Raw genomic sequence first — 6574 nt, forward strand, 5'->3', positions numbered from 1 at the left:
AGGTGGGTGGAGTTGAAAGGATGAGTGGGGGCATTTGTGTGTGAAGGAAATCATCACTCTAGCCATCAATGTGCTGCTCGCCCTTCCTCCATCTTTGCCACCTCTCCTCGTCCTCCCTCTCATCCTGACTCACTCTCTGGGGGCGAGTGGTCACCGGGTGCCTGTGGTGAGAGGGTATCAGAAGAGGAAGGGTTTTGATTCTGTCCCAGGAGGGCTTCCTGAGCAGCAAAATCAGAGCCACAAAAAAAAAAAAACAGTTTCTCCTCCTCCTTCATCCTTCTCAGTTTCTCTTCATCTTCTTCGTCCATCAATAGACTTGAGTTCAATACAGGATGAGCAGTGTTTGACATTTCTTCTGCTATACTCTGTCGAATGAGACTCACACAACTAGAGGAAACCATCATAAACTTTCCTTCTCCCGTGAAAGCAAATGTCACAGACATCCGTGACAGCTTAATGTCCACGATGCTGACGTGGCATGTTCAGCAAACACCAGGTCACGTGTCTACTTGTTTGCACAATTTTAGCCATTTTTCTTTTTTTCTTCAAGCAAAGTAATGACCTTAATTTGTTGGTCATCAAATTTTGCTAATTCATTATCAAAGTGGCTAAGTGAAGCACTCCTTTCTTGGCAGTTTTGAGTGGAGAAGTTTGTTTAGCAGAGAAATGTGGTAAAAAAAAAAGGAGATGTTGTCTTCTTCGTATGTTTAAGTTAAAGTACATCCAAATGTGATTACATGACCATTTAATACAATTTCAGTATGTTGTGTTTCTCATTAGCATCACACCATTGCACTATTGATCGTTATAATAATTAGGATGCCTCATTTGGATCTATTAGCTTTCATCATTGCATGTTCATGCATCTGACTATGCAGCTTACCCTCCCGTCCTGCTCCGTAGGCTCGGTGTGCATGCCTCTTGCAGCCAGTGTTTTATTATTCCTGACAGAGTTCAATGAACACATCTGGTCAGAGGATAAGAGGCGATGGAGGGATGTTGCCAAGAGGCAGAGAGGTGAGTGAGGAGCCAATGAAGAGGGGTTTGGGGAGGTGGAGGACGAGGGCCTACGACCATTCATCATAGCTGTCCCTCATGAGCAATGCCAGCTCTTTCAGGCAAGGGCCAACTTTCCCCAGCCTCTGACCCAGAGAGAGGACCTAAACAATGACGCATAAGTTTAAGGAGCTCTATCCTTTAGTGCTTTTGTTGATATTTTGTTTTAATCACCACTTTAGTTGGTTGTTAATCCTCCCAGGTGTTTGTGTTTGATAGTGATGAGTCATAAATAACAGGGCAGACAGATTTCTAAGCGTCAACAACAGCAAAAGCAGAATTATGAGGATGTTGTTACAGAACCATAAAATGTTACTGGGAGGAGGAGATGCAGGCAGATGGTTGGGTCATCAAAGTGTATCTGAACACACTTTGTTTCACATTATCTTTTAGCAGTAAGTTTCAGATTCTCTAAATTTTTTTCAACCACAATCCTGCATTCTTGTAAGTGATAACTGTAACTCATAAAAAAAGATTTTCCACTAAGCCAGACTAGGTATTCTTTGTGCAAAAGCAGTAATCTGATTACTTCTTTTCAATAATTTGTGGCGTAAATGATGAGAATGTGTAGAAGGAGTTGGCTTTTTGATGATACACAACATGACAGTAGCAAACCAAATACAGTGCAGGCAATGACTTTGTATTAAGCAATCTTATTGGATGTAAAATCTTGTCAAAACAAATCTTTTTAGACCAAAATGTCCAATATGCCAGAGAAAAAGAAACAAAGATAATCAACTTAATGAACATGGGCTGAAAAATACACCCAACACTGATGTGTCAAAAACTGTAGTTCCTCAAGTGGCTGGCTCCAATGGCATGTTAAAATGCCTAACTTTATGTTTATTAAGATTTTTGATATAAGGGAGAAAAAACAATCAGACAACACAACAGCAAGGGCAAAAACACACAAATAAGGTAAAAGGTTACACAGCAGCAACAAAAACACTACTTCAACACTGGCAATAACCAGAAGTAAAACACTAGGGTGGTAGACTGAGTTATTTGCGATTGATCAAAGAGAACTTTGTTTTAATACATGATCTAAAAAAGGTTGCCACACATTACTAACTTACTAAGTTTGTCCTCTAATGTACACCTAATCCTCTCCATGTGCAGTAGAGGAGTCAGTTCTGTTTGCCACATTTTGAATTGAGGTACAGTGTCAGACTTCCAGAGAGTCAAGATCATTTTCTTAGCAATACCATTCCGAACAAAACTGTAGTTTGTGCAGCAGGGCTGAGGTGTAAAAGGGAAGAGGAAGATCCAAACAATGCAGTTATTGAGTCCGGCTCTAATGTGCAATTGTGCATATCAGAAAAACATTTAAAGATGTCCAGCTAATAGTTGTACAATTTGGGGCATGTCCAAAATAAGAAGAAAAGGCCTAACTTTATAGCAGAAATAAGCATGTTTACAGCCTGATATATTTTTTTAAAAAAGTCTTAATATTCTTACAAATTCTGAAGCTATATTAAGGCTTATTGTTATGCAATACTCAGGAGTTAGTGAGGGTGAAAATGTTATGCGAATTCCAGGCACCAAACTGGAATTTTCAACTTTGTGTTGTTAGTAAACTGCAAAAAAAAATAAATAAATAAACCTTTCTAAGAAATCTGTGCTCCAATTTTAGTCATTAGAGTCTCTCTTGCGCTCTCTCTTTTAAAAATAAAATAAAATTCTATGTTACTTACCCAGACCATCTGCCCCTTGCTAACCAAGCTTGCTAACATCTGCGTTAGCACTACACCTACTTGCTTAAAATGGTCATTTCTTGTAATTCACTTCATGGTGCTCATTTATACACAAACTTTGGATCTAATGTTATCTCTATTTCATGTTGTTCCTTATTAGCCGACATGCAGCCAGTTCTGCCTACATTTGATTTGTAAGCCTCCGTAGCTGTTTTTAAACAGCAAATACCGTCTAACTGTAGACACAGCCGGTCTACACTTTTTGTTCCTGTGCTTGGCAGAAAAAAATGCAATCAAGTCACTCAAAGTAGAGATAAGTAACAAATCTAATGTATTATTTAATGTACATCCTAAAACAATTAATCGAAAATAGGTTTTCACTAAGCAATGACAAATATTATTTAAACACCTTTCTTTTCTATTTTGACAGAATCACCTGTAACACTTCCCAAACTAGTGCAATAATAATTATCCCCCCTATTTTTTGCCCATTAAGTGCAAAGCTCAAGAAGTTCCATACAAAGTTTTAAAAATGCTCATGTAAATTTGCCGGAGCCTGAGGCGATGTCTTCAAATAGCTTGTTTTGTTCAAAAAGTGCACATTTACATTGATCTAAAGCAGAGAAAAGCAGGAAAGTTTCACTTCTGTGCAAGTGGAACCAGGGATTAGTGCATTCCAGCAGCCAAACATGTGCCAGTAGTAGTCAGAGAGGCTGGTTTTCCACATGTATTTGTGTCATAGTTCAATGTTAATCTGTCATGTAGTCTCCTTCTGAGTGATGGTATATTGGTGGGTTCACATTGGGCAGGGGGTCTCCTGCAGCTGCCACAGGGAGACACACACAAGCTGGTGGAGAGCCGGTGGAGACATTCGGCTCCAGCTACTGCACCTTCAGGAGAGGCAGAAGGTCCAGGTTCACACCCCTACCCCCTGTCCCGCCAGGGAACACACAGGCGGGTCGGGCCCTTGGCCTTTTCCCTCCGTGTGGGGAAATGGGGGCGCTGAAGAGGCCGTGCTTCATCCATGAATCACATCATGATTGTCACTCAGGACAAGCCCCTCCACAGAGAGACACACACAAATGAGCATATGCACAAGTAATTAAAACCCAGTGCTTGACAAGATGCTGTAGAAACCTGTTAAAGTACCTGATGTGCTTCACCAGGAGACGGATTACGTTGGGTCCTGCAAACTATTTTAGTTATTTCATCATTATCTTGTAATGTCAGAGAAGTTCGAACATTCCTATTATGGCTTTCCAGAGACCTACGTAATCATTTTGTCCCAACAACGGTCCTAACCACCAAAAAGTATTCTTATTCTGTTTTATTAGATGTTGTTGTTTTTGGCCTTACATTGTTTTATATTTATTAGTAGTTTTAGGACATCTTTGGTAAGTTAATTAACATGCCTTGTAGATGGTCTGAGGAGCACTTTGATGTGGTCATAACTGTGTTATCTTCTATTGCTCAGTCTTTAATCAACAAGCTGTTTCCAGTATGTTAAATAAACATTATTTAATACATAATGAGAAAACATATATGTATTTTAGAAGATTTTCCAAGAGAAAAACCCTCAGAAGTACAGAAGAACTTCTCAGTTTTCCAACTTAAAATCAGTTTTATGAAAAATGATGAAAAATTCACTTTTAACTTTGCTGGCAAATTAATTACACTTACAAAATTTGCGCGCATCTCTAACTGTGCAAATTCAACCAGATAGCTGTTCCCACTGGAATATTAACATTATGTCAATACTTCATTTTTTGAATATCACAGTTGTCATCAATGCTCTTATACCACGACAGCACATCTAATTAGCCTAGCTTACATTTTAATTCCATGACTACAAACTCAAACTCAAATACTTTTTTCACACTAACTAACCAGAAGTTACTAAAAAAATGTCAGACTCTCTTCTACTTTTGCACACACACACACACACACACACACACACACACACACACACACACACACACACACACACACACACACACACACAAGGTGGATCACTGTGGGGGGTCTCCAGCTCTCTGTCCTGTCCTTAAACTCCCTGCTTCCTAATTTGGCCAATATGCAGGTAATATGTGGGGTCGCAACATCTCAATTATCACACCTCCTGTCAGCGACTCCCAATTCTCCACTCGCCACTACCTTCCCCTCCAACATGCCTCCAACCCCCACCCTCACCCCTCCCGCCGTCACTTTTATTGCTTCATTAGTATGCTCCACATGCTCCGCCGCACACCCACACTCCGCGAGCCTTCAAACCCTAACAACTTTTGGCACATCAGCACGTGATGAGGGGATGATGAGGGACTCTTTCTACTAAAAGCCCACCTGCCTGGCGCAGTGGACCATTTTTTATTTTTTCTGAGCGCGCGGCCAACCTGGGGATGCAGAAAGTAAGGGAAACAGTTGTGCAAATGAGTGTGAGGCTATTTCCAGGCATCACATCTGAAAAGTCATAGCAGATGAAATGATTGGACTAGAGGTATGGGCTTTATTTTAAGTTTTTTCAGTACTTGTGCCAATATAATGACTAAGTTTTAGTGCCATAGACTGAGAACATTTTTTTAAATTTGAATATTTAATTCTGTGTCATCATATAGCATCTATTCGACCAAACAAATGAAAGTCAGTGTGGAATCAGATGGGTTTTTTTATAATCTTAGAGCTACTAATAAAATTAAAAGAACAGTGTTAAGGAAGGTGGATGATGTCTTTGCGCAGTCATCTATTGAAGACCTTTACCTGAGTAAAACAAGTAAAAGGAGTAAACAAGAATGAGACCAATCATCCAGTGTCCTCTTCCTATACTTGACAGTTTTGATGGCTGATGCTACAGACATATTGGGAAAAAATACTGAAGTTGGATGCACCTGCCACAGTTCACACCATACATGGATCACTCATCCCTTCCCCGCTCCCATGTGCACCTGCCCTCCTGCAGGGATGCCTGATTTCTGCGTAAAATACCTGTTGGGATGCATGCAAGCATGCTATATTTCCTGTCACAAACATCCATCCCACAGCTAAGCAGGTATGTCCAAGGTGTGCTTAGAAAGCATGCGCGCACATGTGTGCGTGTGTGAGTTGGGGGCCGCTCGGTGCTGAGAATAAGACCCCAGAAAATGCTCATTAGAGTTGACCTTGGCACTTGGAGCGAGTGTTTGATGGATCGGGTACAGGGCCAAACAAGCCCCTAGGGAGCCATGATCTTATCTCTTATTGTACACACACACCTCCCCCTCTGCTGACCCTACTCCACCCCTTCCCTGCTCACTCACACTCCTCTACTCTACACGCATCACAAGCAGAATAAATCTGTGTCTGACACTACAGGAAAAAAGAGAGAGAGAAAAAGAGGGAGGAGGGGATGGGGGGGGGGGGCAAGAGGCCTTGCGGGAGTAAAGGAGAGAAAGAGAGGGAAGGCAATGCTTGAAGAAAGGTGGGGGGAGGGAGGGTGACAGGAGGAAAGAAAAAACACACAGAAGGCCGAGGAAAAACCAATAGCTCACTGAGGTGTCATTACCTACATAAGTCAGGTCTGTATGTGTGCTTTTAAAAAAATGAAAAAAAATGTCTGAAGCTCATGGCCTGTTAAAGGGAAACTGAAGAAATTGGCTGAGTGGGGGAGGAAGGAGGGAGAAAGGGGTGAGGATCAGTAGATGATGAGTCTGGGATGAAAGACGAGCCTCTCAGGTGTCTCCGTCTTCATGGTTTCATCTCTTCCTCTTACTTGTCCTTCTTTTCAATAACACACACACACACACACACACACACACACACACACACACACACACACACACACACACACACAC

Source organism: Haplochromis burtoni, unplaced genomic scaffold (assembly GCF_018398535.1).
Source record: "Haplochromis burtoni strain Fernald_Lab_line unplaced genomic scaffold, NCSU_Asbu1 Contig_298, whole genome shotgun sequence".
NCBI lineage: Eukaryota > Metazoa > Chordata > Actinopteri > Cichliformes > Cichlidae > Haplochromis > Haplochromis burtoni.